Here is a 14,022-nt window from a genome sequence, read left to right as displayed (position 1 = left end):
ACCCAGAGTTTGCGTCTCAGCCTTAAGAGAAATCAATATGTGGATTACAGCGTTTTCTGACCACCATGTTTTTGAGTTTATGCCTACAAAGAATTTCTTATTGTTTCCATTCTAATAGACTTCTATAAGTGCTATACCGGTTTAAAAGGACATGCTCAGTCATCTTAACATTTCAAATGAATCTGTTTTTTTATAGATAACAATATGTGTATGTTCCACTGTAACATGACAAAATAAATCTTGACCAGAGCATCAATATTGCCTATTGTTGGATTTTGTATCAAGTAATATACAACGAAAAAAAAGTTTGTTACAAGTAGTTGGACGTGTAGCATGGCATCCTTATACTGCTGCATGTTCTTCCTATGCTCATGCTAATTAGGGATCTACTAATGTTTCTCATCACCTTAGCAAGAATCACATGTGGACAATTATCTAGGAAGGACATGAAAGCAAATTCAAGTAACTATACAACAAGGTCCACCGGAATATTGGGACGGGCTCCTTTTTCAAGATATTATAAATGTGGTAGACTTACATAGTTATCAAAACGGAAACGAGGTATATCTTTAATATTTCTGATCAAAACATTGTTTGATGCAAGATTACACGTTTTTATTATATACTGCTATATATATATATATATAAGAAATACCAATGCCTTGTATGTTAAACATTAATTTCAGCACAAGAAAAATATTGGTTCAGTGGGTCATCCAGTTAAAAAAAAGGGGCAGCCCCGTGCATGTAGCTCCCGCTTGTGCAGGGTCCGGGGAATGGTCTGGCCACTTTGGATCTTTTGTACACAGCCTTTCCCATGATGTTCCTGATGGCCACTCAGTCAGGTTATGTTTATCTTCAAAACATACACCTATATAATAAGAAACATATTTATCGTTCAGGTTATATAACATAAGCATTTCTGATATGTAGAACAACATAAATAAAAATAGTTGGTAGCATCCAGTCGTTTTATCAGTATCTACTTTTCTTCATGAATAAATAAATACAATAATGTATGCATTCTTTTTGTCTTCGGAAAACAGTGACCATAGTTGGAAATTTAAAATGTTCTCCAGCTTACTATATCCTTCTAAACGACATAATCATTTCAGTTGCTGAAAATCAGAGCATGATCAGTCCATCTGACATACTTGCATCATGTAATGAACGGACGAGTATTTTGGTCAATGTAGGCGTATAGCAGCATTTCAGAATGTAACCTTTTAAACTACACCCAGATGTTCTGCCCAAGGTTACCATATCTGGTCACTCACCAAAAAACAATAATGTCAGAAATCTTGCCAAAGCTTTTCCATGGTTGTAGGGTATATATAACCTCCTCGTAATGTTTGATAGGCATAGTTGCAAATTGCTCCACCTGCCTCTATTTTTCGAAGTTCAGAACTGAAAATAGCTATGAATATGGGATGCAGATTTCCCCATGTTGCATTAGTCTTCCCAAATTCTCAAAATAAAATAAAATCATCAACATGTACAAAATTTCCTAAAGACATGGCATATACCATGTACAAACAGCAAGAGACAAATGAACTGTAACATGGATTTATGATCATATTTTTAAGCAACCATGCTACATCATGGTCATATTTTGTGATGCATTTCTTCCTGGAAATCATAGGGGATCTATGCAACACTAATATGTGGTTGCGAATTCTACATTGCGAGGGAGATATAATCATGAAACATCAATGTTGCCGGTTCATATTACATTGCGAGTGTCTGTACAACAGAGTAGTAATTAATAATCAGTGGACTTAAGCTCTAACACGATCGAAAATGACAGCCATCAAGATCATAACAAATCGAGGTGGACGGTGGCAAGTAGGTCTCCGCACAACCATGCAGACAACAAGTACAGGAGCTGCCTGCCTTATCCCTGACAACACTTCAGTTTCAGGTCAATTTGTATTCTTTCTTCTCTTTGCATCTTCTATCCTTTATTACCTTGCCGAACTCAATTTGGAATGGTTGGATTGGTTACTCTGCAAGATTAAGTTACAACACATGGATCAGTTTACAGTGCATATGTGGTCACATTCTTCTCTTTTTTACTAGCAGAAACTAAACCAGATACGTGCGCTTGTTCACGGACGCAGCGCCTTCAGCTGGTGTGTCTCCAGCAGGCAGCAGGACCCCGCTAACAAGGAGCTCAAAACATTTCTCATGCGAGTGGAGGTCCAATGGAGTGAGCAAGATGCAGTGATCAGGTTGTTTTAAATCCATATTACTAAAATTGTTGTATCAGATTTTTCTAGAGCGTTTATCCACATCAGATTTCATAACACTGAGGACTACAACAATTGATGCTTATCAGTACAGAACTTCAAAACCAGAATAGTAAAGGTTTGTATGTCAGAATAATGCAAGAACTGCCAAGTGCATTTTTCTCCTCTTCAATGACCTCTATTTTTCATTAGCATAAATTAAACCAGATGGGTGTGCGAAGTGTTGTGCAAATCGAAGGACAAACATCATATCAGGAAAAGTAAATTCTAAGAACAAACAAGAATCTTTTACTACACTTTGGGAAAATCAGAGACAGATAATTCGAAGTTATGTACTTGGGCTAGCTTTTACAGTTGAAGCTTATGCAACGGGATTTGCACACGTACTAATATTAAAGACTAGGCATGCTAATATGCTATTGTAAACACATGGCATAGCTAATAGGCAGATCTTTTTTTGCATTAGAGGTGAAATAGAACAAAGAAAAATGCTCCTTCTGGCCTTGGAAGTGCCTTCAATGGAGCCGCAGGTCCTGATATATTCCACAATTTATGTCTGGTTGCAATATTTAAGGTATCTGTGCATAACACTCCGTGCCTTCAGCACTGCTCCCTCTGAAAATTGAAGGTTGCTTGTCCACCAAACAAAATACCGTGCTGGTTTCTCAAAAAGTAAAAATATTGCGGTCCTTGTTCTGTATTATACATACTAGCCTTGATTGTTGTAAAGTAAACTGCAGATTTTGAGCAGTTTCTTTTGTTTGCAAGCTTGACCCCCACTATTCTGAATGTTTTCCATTGTGCCATTGATTTTGTTTATAGAAAAATCTTCCTCTTCAACTGCATCTTCCACCACTGTCCCTCCTATCCTTTTGGTGCTGCTCTTGATGCTGCTGCTTCCGTTCCTCATGGGTGAGGTGAGTACTAATTTTGATTCCTTCCCTTTTATGCTTAATCGTCTTTGTAACTCCAACAAGGATCTTATTTGTTCTGCCTATATGTATGCACAATTTTTATGATTAGGGGTCCAGTATCTGGTTCCTTTTTGAGTGATCATACTTTATTTTCATTATTATACAGTTCAGGATTGATGACCTTTGGTTTGTGTCTGGATCTGACTGTATATTTTTGGTTTGGTCTTTTTATCTTCGCTGCTGCGACTCTGTTCATTGATCTTTTTTATCTTTAGCCTTGCCTATTAGTAGCCGCTGATGGGAGAATATATATCTATTTATTGGACTTTGTACTGCTGTCAAATGTCAATGCAAGCTCGTTTTACTTGAAAATGCATGATTTTGTTTTTATTTCTGGTGGCCACAAAAGTTCTCTGGTGCTGCAAGAACTTGGGGAATATATTCAGTCGTAGTTCAACACTTATGGGTGTCAAATGAAAGCCTTAATAAGCAAATGAATTCCAGGCCAAATCAGGTTCTTGCGCCAGTGATCCTATAAAGGAATCTTATAATAAGCGTGAAAAGCATCTCCTGCACTTCTATTTAGATATTAAGCGCTAATACCTTCTTTAGGCATAAGACAGAACAAACCAAGTTTTAGGTCAGTGATTTATCTTGCATGTTGCGTGTACCCCCAGCTGATTCCGCCCACTCACCTCTTGGTGACCTCTCGCCTCCATGTCTCGCGTGTGTTGTAGGTTTTGTGCATTCGTTCTTAATCTGTGAAATCATTTCCATTTCTTAAGCCGACAAATGCATCCTTGTGGTTTTGTGTGCAGAGTCTGGTAAAATTTTCTCCTTCCCCTCTGCCCCTGCTACTAGATGTTGCCATCAACTTGGGCCCGAGACATTGAGGGCGTGCTGGGTGTCCACGAGATTGGCCAGTACATACGGCTCTGGCATGCCATCGCGCACACCACCCTGAGCAACACGCCTGATCAGCTCGTCTGGAAGTGGACTACAAGTGGCTCATACACCGCCAAATCTTGCTACAAGGCCACCTTCCAGGGCTCAATCCAAAGCAAGTCTTGGAAATTCATCTGGAAAAGCTGGGCGCCCCCTTGGGTACGCTTCTTCCACTGGCTCGCCGACCAAGACAGATGCTGGACCGCCGACCGCCTGGCATGCCGAGGTCTACAGCACCACAACCCCTGCCTCCTGTGCTCCCAGGATCCCGAGACGACGGACCACCTGCTCGTCCGCTGCCCATTCTCCCGGCAGGTTTGGCATGAAATCATTGTCTGGCTCCGCATGCCGTGCACATCGCCAAGCCACGAATCTTCCCTCCTGGAATGGTGGCATGCGGCCAAGCGGAGCACACCAACGCTCATGCGCAAGGGCCTAGCCTCCATGGCCCTCGTAACCCCATGGTTGATCTGAAAACACCGCAACGATTGCGTCTTTAACGGCGCCCAGCCATGTGTGCGTGACCCAGTCGCGAAGATCAAGGAGGAGGCGGCGCTCTGGGCCAAGGCAGGAGCTGCCGGCCTGCGGGACACCATGCCCCAAACATGGGATGTGCACTGATTTCCTGTAACCACCCTGACCATTGTACCTCCTAGGAGGCTTGTAACTTAAACCCTCACTTTTCAATACAAAGAAACGCAAAGTCTTCTAGGAGGTGGTTCGTCCTTGTTCAACCATCCCAACCTGCTACCTCTTTTTGAGAATGCCATAATAGCAGTGAAGCTGTGAAGGTAACATCTTTTGCACCTGTTTTTCATGCCCTATGATGTCATACGCAATAGAATCTTGAAGTATCATCTATGTGCACAATTTAAGAAAATCATGGTGAAGCTAGGCAAGTTTGTTGAGCTTGGTAAATATTGTAAAAAGTAAGATGTAGTACTATATGGGCCAGTTCTTTTGGGCGATTCTACCCCTCCCCAGCTTCTCCGAGAATCGTCACTCCATATAACACCTTTTTTTAAAATAAACTCAGTAATGTGTTAGCTTGCCATAGCATCTTTATTACGGAAGAGGGGCAAATTTGAGCAGACTCGAGAATTAGTGGTAAATCTGAGTAACGGGATCGAGTTAGGGGCATAAATGTAAATGTCCCTAACATGTATACTCTTTCCAATTCTTTTTTCAGGTCTGCCTTGTACTTTTTGTAGTTCCTCTTCTAGTGAAGCCTTTCCTTGCAGAAGACACACTCAACCTCTAAATTGGGCAACCTACCATTGGGAGGCTCCGAAAAGATGAAGATGGAGAGAGTTAGGCCTTGGAAATGTGAAAATTTTGAAGGTATTTTGGGTTTAAGAATACGAAAAGAAAAACTTCAGAGTCTCCTTTTGATAGTACTCCCTCTGTCTTGAAATTCTTGTCGCACTGGCATTTTTTACAAAAAGGCCCTTGGTCATTTTGGAGAGAGAATTCCTTATTTGGTCCTTTCTTAAAATTTGGTTTCTTATTTGTTTCAAATAAAATTTTCTTTCCTATTTAATAGCAAAAGTATTTTTTGTTTCTTATATGACACTTTCGTATATTTTAAACACTAACGGTGTTAAGTGTGAGATGAAAAGACCATGTTGCCCCTGTAATATTTTTGTACCCTGATCATCATCAATACAAAGAAGAGGTTGCTACACATCAAAGCTACATACCAAGGCAGGGCACACACTCAGGCCAACTCCACCGTGCGACCCTATCCTGTCCGGCTTCGTCCATTTGGGGTAATACGGACAAAGAAGGCGGCCCAGCGCGTGACGGCCCGGACCCATCTTGTCCGTTTTGTGTCCGGGCCGACCCATTTCAAGCGCAAACTTGCGCCGGGTTTGGGTCGCGATGGACAACAAACGGACGCGCGCTCGTCCGCGTCGGGGCCGCGTGACAGGCGGCCACCTACCTCCCATCCGCCCACATCAATGCGCACGAGTGGGCGGCCCCACCTGTCATTCGCACGTCGAACAGTCGCCGTTCTTCTTTAAGTGGGAAGCGTGGACGGGTCGTCGTCCACACTGCCCCACGCCACCCCGCGGCCTCCTCGAAACCCGACAGCCCCAGTCCCAAACCCTAGCCAACACCTCGTCGGCCGGCCGCCCGCAGCAATGGGCCTTTGGAAGTCCGGCCGCAAAGGCAAGCACGACCGCGAGGCTGGTTCCTCGTTGGGACGCCGCCGCGGCTCGCCATCGCCACCACGCCGGGCCCCCGCGCCGCTCGCCTTCTCCATCGCGCCCACGTCCGCCGGCGACCGCGACCGGCATTACGTCCACTCGTCGGTGTGCCGCCGTTATTGGAAGATGAGGACGCCGCTCCCCTGGAGCGACGTCCATCTCCCCAATAACTGGCATCTCTCCGCCGACCGGGTCCCGATCCCGACGAGCGGCCGTGCGCGCGAGAAGGAGATCGAGCACCGCCGCCGCCTCCTCCCCGACGACCTCTTCTATGACCCCAGGTACGCCCCGACTCTGGGCTCTGGGACACCTGGTTTCGTGACGAGCACGACACTAGGCGCGCGTCCTTCTTCGCCGGCACCTCGACGGGGCCGCAGCGGCCACGACAGGAGCGCGCAGCGCCTGCTCCCTAGGAGCGCGGGCGTAGGCGGGTGCGCGGCGTCACGCCCACGCCGTCGCCTTCACCGTCTCCATCGCCACCACCACCTCCTCGCATGACGGACGAGGAGGAGGCCCGTCTCATGGCGCGTGTCATGGAGGACTCCATGTACACGCACGATGAGCGGCAATGGGAGGGCCTGGAGGAGATGACGGCCCGCTCCGCTGCCGGCGAGGTAGCCATCCCCGAGGAGGAGGAGCTGGTGGCCGCGTTCCAGCAGCTGCTGGGCCAGGGGTGGGGCTGGTCCTGCACTGCTCCGGAGATGGCCGCCGACGTGGGCGTGAACTGGTGCCCCACTCCGCCGCGGTCACCGGAGCGGGAGGCGTTGCCACGGGAGGAGGTGGTGCAGGCACCTTCGGCCGTCCAGCCCGCCCCCGTCTACCACGCACCGCCGGCCCACCTGTGGATGCCGCCAGCCTACGTCGACCTCGTTAGCGACGACGACGACACCGGCGGCCAGTGAAGACGGCGACGACCACGGCACCGACGGGCGCGGCAGGAGCGCGCAGGATGCGTTTTTTTATTTTGTTTTTATATGTTAATTATGAAACTGGGCCTTTTAAGTGGCCGTGGAAACCGGACCATTTTGTGGCCGACCCCTATATATGTTTCATGTTTTTTTAAATACATTTATTTACTTTTTTAGTTATTTCATTCTAGTTTTTTAATTTTTTTATTCACGTCCACTCCGGACACGATTTGGGATACAACCGCGCGGTAGGCGCATGCACGACCCATCGGACAAAGCCGGACACGGGCGAACCCATCGGCGCCCCAAAGGGACAAAATCCGGCTAATCCGGACGTCTGTTTGGGATCGCCCGGTGGAGTTGGCCTCACGCATGCAAAGGGGTACAGAGCATGCACGCATGCACACATGCACAAAGCACCCAACAAAGCCAGCACTCACGCATTTACGCAAACAGGTTCTGGGCACGACAAGGAAAGTCACGACGACATCTCTTCCGAGCTCCAGATTGCAGCACGCATGAGAGAAGAGGATCAGCATTCGCTACCCCTGTTCGTGCAGCCGCCGGCACCCCAGTAAGTCACACGCCGGCCATACGCACGAAGAAGCAAGCACGTCAGGAGCCCTGCAAGCAAGCCATATGCACACATTCGGCCAACCTCAGCAAGCCGGAGCCCTTACCCGAGGGAGCGTGCATGCAGCACCAGCCTAGCAGCGCCGCTGGCTGCGCTGGTCGGTCTCTCCGCCGCGCGCTCTGGCCGGCCCCGCCGCTGCATCATGGCTCCGCCGCCCGACCACCCAACGTTCTATCTGGCTATGTCTGACTACTGCAGGCGCATCTTTAATCACGACTGCCACGAACCGCAGGCAATGCCGGCGCCGTCCACGGCTCATGTAGACGCACCATGTCCGGGTGGACGCCCAAGGCTGAGCCCGCCTCAACGCCGTGGAACATAACCACTCTGTACCCGCATTCGTGAATGATGAACTAACCAAAATATTGGAGCATACATCCCTAAACACATGGATAAACTGATTGCCTTTTTCTTTTTACTATAGTCAACATAGTCACACAATACACTAGGGGCAAAACGGTCTTTTCGCCTTACGCTTAACACCTTTAGTTTCTAAAATGAACGGAAGTGTCATATAAAGAACAAAAATTATTTTAGGTGTCAAATAAAGAAGGAAATTTTATTTTAGGCCAAATAGAAAACCAAAATTTAAGAAAGGGCCAAATATCGAATTCTCTCCGTTTTGGGGAGTAAATTGCTGAAAACCACCACATTTGTGGCAAAGATATTGCAAAACCACCACTTTTGTCAAAAATTTCAAAAAACCACCACTTCCTCGGCAAGTGAGTAACAAAAACCACTAAACGTGCTGTGAGCCGTGACTAACTGAGAATCTGACTTATCGGGCCCACCTGTCGGAGCCACGTGGCAAAGGGCAAACGGCAAAGCGGAAACGGCCGTTAGGACCCCTCTAGTTAAGCCCAGCGCGCCGGCCCTGGTGCTCTCATCCCCCTCCCTCTCTTCTCTGTTGCGCGCGCAACCATGGCAACTACTCCCTCCGGCGATGTCGAGGGTGGAGACGATGGCGGCTCCAGATCCAGACGGAGTCGCGGGCGGGACCTGCTTGGGGTCGACTATGAGTCCTCCTCCTCAGAGGACAGCCCGCTATCGCCGTGGCGCGGGCAGAGGGCGGGTGCGGCGGCTGCGGGGACGGCGGCGGCGCCTGCTGCTCCATTTGGATCCAGATCCATTCAAGCTGAAGGCGCGGGAGACCAACCCGATGAGGAAGAGCCGCCATCTTCTTGCCGTGCAGGCAAGGCTTCCGCTGCGGCGCGGTCGCCGTCTGATGCAGCAGTCGTCCCTACTAACATCGGCGACGACACATACGTCCTCTATCTCAAGCTCCTTCTGCCTCTGAATTTTCGTTCTTGAGGTTTAGGTCGATCTAGGGTTTTGTATTGCCTCTGAATTTAGTCCTGACTAGGGTTTGAGTACAGATTAGAACCTACAATTATCTTGCTCTACAATTGTTGTGCATATTTACATTGTTAGGATTGCAATGTACTTGTGTTGTACAAATTTAGGTAATTACACTATTAGGATTACATTCCAGTTGTACTATGTGTTGTTCAAATTTATGTTATAGTAACTTGTACATTTTAATTGGTATTGTAGGTCGAGCTATGAGAAGTGGGACGTGCATATTGATTTTGAAGGGATTAAATACATCAGGACAAAGTTCTTTAAGAAAGACATAAGATATTACAATCTTATGTATGTGCTGCTTGACAATGGGTATAGTTTTTCAGACTGCCTATATTACATGAGATGTGGTGGAATAGGATTGGATGGTTTTAAACTGCTTGACAGCCAGATTAAGGTGGATGAAATGCTTAAGCAATACCAGGACATCAGGAGGATAACATTGTCAGTTACTAAGGGCAAGAGGCAGCAGGCAATTGTTTTGTCTCCAGCAAAGAAGGGAAAGAGAAAGGCAGCAGAACCAATTCAAATATCTGATGAAGAATATAGCAGTGATCCTGATATAGTGTTTGCAGTCAGTGAAAATGGTGTGGCCCATAAGGAATTTGGTGATTATGTTGGTTCAAGTTCAGGCAGAGGCACAAATGAAAATTTGTTCCTGGCCACACAACAGAGTGTAAATTTCCAGCCCATCCAAACTATGCCACCTCCTGACAGGGCCAATTATGCAGACATGGATGACATGGATTTGGATTCAGAAAGTGAGGAGGAAAATAGCTCTAATGAAGATAGTGCAGACCTGCAGTCAACTGTAGCAGATATGAAGAAGGCAGCACTGCACTTTGAGGGTGACACAGAACCAGGGGACATCTATGATGTTCCTGAGGAGCAGGAAGAGGAAGAGCACAGTGAACAAGCTCCAAATGTAGCTGAAGAAGAACATTTGAATGAAGATGGAGTATTGCAGCAGCCTGTGCTTAAGATTGGAAAGAGAGTGGGCCCAACAACAAGAACACACTCATCAGCCAATGATCCAATTGAGCCTGACTGGTTTCCCTCAGGTGATGAGGATGAAAATCTTGGTTTTTTGGACTCAGAGGATGATGATGGCAATGAGCCTATGTCTTTTATTATTCCCTCAGGAAGGAAAACAAGAGCAGAGAAGGCAAAGCCAAGAAAATGGTATGATGAAAGCAGACTCAATCCAGAACAACAATTTTGTTTGAAGCTATGTTTCAAAGATGTGTACCAATTTAGGAGTGCTCTACTTAACTTTCACATCAAGCAGCTGAGGTCTTTCAGATATCACAGGAACTGCAAAGGCAGGGTCATTGCTTGGTGTGACCACAAGGACAAATGATGTCCTTTTTATATTGTTGCTTCTCAGATCAAGAATGAGCAAACATTTTGTGTAAAGAAGTTCAGAGCAGAACATACTTGCCCAACTAGTGACAAACATAGTAAAGTGAGCTCAAAGTGGCTAGGAAGCAGTATCTTAGAGACAATCAGATCAGACCCAAACACAACTGTGCCAGCATTGGTGGACAAGGCAAAGAGGAAATTTGGAATTGAAGTTCCAAAGATGATGGCATGGAGAGCTAAAAAGGTAGCAAAGGAAATTGTCCTAGGGGATCATAAGAAGCAATACCATAGGTTGTCTGATTACATTGAAACAGTTAAATTATGCAATCCAGGATCTAGATGCATTGTCACAACTGTCACTCCTAAAAGCACAAATGAAAACCCACATCTAGGTCCTAGGTTCCATGGTCTTTTCTTTTGTCTCAATGCACCTAGGGAGGGTTTTCTAAATGGATGTAGGCCTTTCATTGGTTTGGATGGATGCTTCATAAAGCTTACAACTGGAGCACAAATCCTAGCAGCTACTGGTAGGGATGCCAACAACAACATGTATCCCATTGCTTTTGGAATTGTAGGAGTGGAGGACACACCCAGTTGGAGTTGGTTTCTCACCCAACTTAAGTATGCTCTGGGAGGCACAGAAGAGGGGAAGTTTGGCAAATACACCATCATGTCAGATAGGCAGAAGGTCCGTGATCTATGTTCTCTTTCAAACCTACATATTATCTTTTGTGCCTTAAGTATGCTCTAATTTTTTACTAGTTAGTGATTGTTTGAACTTAAGATTGAAACCTAGTTAGTGATTGTTTGAAGTTAAGATTGAAACCTAGTTACTTTCTTTTCTGCCTTAAGTATGCTCAAATTGTTTTTGTTTATTAGTTAGTGATTGTTTGAACTTAAGATTGAAACCTAGTTACTTTATTTTTGGTTGAAATCAGGGCCTGCTTAATGCTGTCAATGCTGTATTTCCAAACTGGCCACAAAGATTTTGTTTAAGGCACATTTATGCACATTTTCAAAGAGCTGGATTTAGAGGTGAAGATCTGAAAAAATGCATGGACAGTGCTAGCTATTCCTACACAAAGCATGGTTTTGATGTAGCCATGGCCAATTTGAAGAATGAGTGTGAGGATGCATGGAGGTGGTTATCTGGTATTCCAGTACACACATGGGCTAGGCATGAAATGGACACAAATTGCAAAACAGACCTGGTGGTTAATAACATAAGTGAGGTCTTCAATAAATATATCTTGGATGTTAGAAACAAACCAATAGTGACAATGATTAATGGAATCAAAGACAAGTTGCTCGTCAGGTTTGATGGAAAAAGAGAAAGTGCAGCAGCTTCTAGATGGGAAATAGCTCCAACATATGCAGAGCAGCTGGAGATGAGCAAGAAGTTTCAAAGAGATTGCAAAGCAATTAGGGCAGGGCCTAACCTGTGGCAAGTAAGCAGTGGGCCAAAGACCTATGCTGTGAACCTTGAGGAGCACACTTGTGGACGCAGGAAGTGGGACATGTCAGGTTTGCCATGCAACCATGCTTGCAGTGCAATTTATAAGGCCAAGATGCAACCTGAGGATTTTGTAAGTCCTTTCTTGAGGAAAGCAATGTATTTGGAGGCATACAAACCAATAGTGTATCCGGTTCCTGGAGAAGATGCTTGGGTCAAGTCAGGAAAACCTGATATTGAGCCTCCTGTATTCCACAAAGAGGACCAGAGTGGAAGAAAAGAAGAAAAGAGGAAGAAGGGAAGGTTTGAAGTGCCTAAACCAAAAGATACCTCTAGGATGGCTACAATCAGATGTGGCAACTGTAGGTTAATGGGCCACAGGTTTACTAATTGTGGACAACCTTTGAGGCCTGATCTGCAGATGAGGAAAAATAGAAGCATGGTACATATTTTTTCATCATTGTATCTGATTTTGCTTATGTAGATTTTAATTTCTGTTTGTTTTAAAAACTGCAGGAAAAGAGAAGGCAAAAGGCAGAATCCTACACTCCACCTAATGCTACTGCGGCTCCTATGGCACCAAGAGCTGCTCCTATGGCATCAAGAGCTGCTCCTAGGGCACCAAGAGCTGCTCCTAGGGCACCAAGGGTTGCTTTCTTAGCACCAAGGCCAGCAGCTAGGCCTCCATGTGGAGAAGGGACTTCTTCTGCTGCTGGTACTTCTACATCTACATCAACTGTTGTTGCTGCTGCTAAAAAACAGAGGTCAGTGAGAGGTGGAAGAGTTGGTGGAGCATCAAATGCTACAACAGGTTCAAGGAAGAAACCTCAGAAATATGCAAGACTGAAGAGCTACTTCGCAGCAAGTGGAAATGTGTGAACTTTGATATCTGCCAGTGCTTGAAACTTTTGGGGCTATAACCCATGTATCTGTCTTGAGAAACTTGGATGTGTGATGATTTGAGTCCTTTGAACCTGTGTTTAAATTTGAGTCATGTGAACTTGTGTAATTTGAGTCATCTGAACCTATGTGGTAATTTCAGTCCTGTGAACCTATGTTTCAATTTGAGTCCTAAAAACCTATGTGGTATTTATGTTATGTGAACCTCTGTTATGTGTGATCAAGCCTTCATGCTGTTGTGGAGTTATGTTGATCTACCAGAATAGGGGTCATCGAACCCTCGACGACAACCAAAACAACCTTACCCTACATTTGGGGTCATCGAACCCTCGACGACAACCTAAACTACCCTACCCTACATTTGGGGTCATCGAACCCTCGACGACAACCAAAACAACCTTACCCTACATTTGGGGTCATCGAACCCTCGACGACAACCAAAACAACCTTACCCTAGAATAGGGGTCATCGAACCCTCGACGACAACCTAAACTATCCTACCCTACATTTGGGGTCATCGAACCCTCGACGGCAACCTAAACTACCTTACCCTAGATTTGGGGTCATCGAACCCTCGACGACAACCTAAACTACCTACTCCCTAAACAAAAACAACCAAAACCACCTACTCCCTAAACAAAAAACAAGCAAAACCACCTACTCCCTAAACAATAACTAGTACTTCTAATTATACATCTACATCTACATCACCTGCTGATGATGCTAAAATACCTCAGAAATATGGAAGACCTGGAGTACATCTACATCTACATCAATAGCATTATCCAGTAACACAAATTAATCCAGCAACACAAAATAATAGCATTATCCAGCAACACAAATTAATCCAGCTTAAATTCAGTACAAATGTCCTGCACTTTTAGTGCCACAAATAGCAGATAGAGTACTCTAGCAGATACAACTACAATAACATTGAATCATTCATCAACTATCTCTTTGATCTTCCTGATCTTCCCCTTGGTGGCCTCCTTCTCTTTGAACAGATCACCTATAGTGTACTCCAGGTGCCTTTTCTCTTGCTTCCACTTCTCCTTCTCCTCCAACAACATGGCCCTCTCCTGCTT

General features: G+C 45.5%; 1 long non-coding RNA gene across 1 annotated transcript; it reads left to right on the top strand.

Annotated features, from left to right (window-relative positions):
* Positions 1-881: 881 nt before the first annotated feature.
* Positions 882-4,907, top strand: LOC125550943. The gene is made up of 4 exons (XR_007302064.1): positions 882-1,921; positions 2,083-2,231; positions 3,072-3,166; positions 3,982-4,907. It is a non-coding gene; the product is annotated as an uncharacterized LOC125550943 (long non-coding RNA).
* The last annotated feature ends 9,115 nt before the right edge of the window (positions 4,908-14,022 follow it).

Source organism: Triticum urartu, chromosome 4, assembly GCF_003073215.2.
Source record: "Triticum urartu cultivar G1812 chromosome 4, Tu2.1, whole genome shotgun sequence".
NCBI lineage: Eukaryota > Viridiplantae > Streptophyta > Magnoliopsida > Poales > Poaceae > Triticum > Triticum urartu.
Note: the sequence above shows the minus strand (reverse complement) of the source record. Positions and strands in the feature narration are given on the sequence as shown.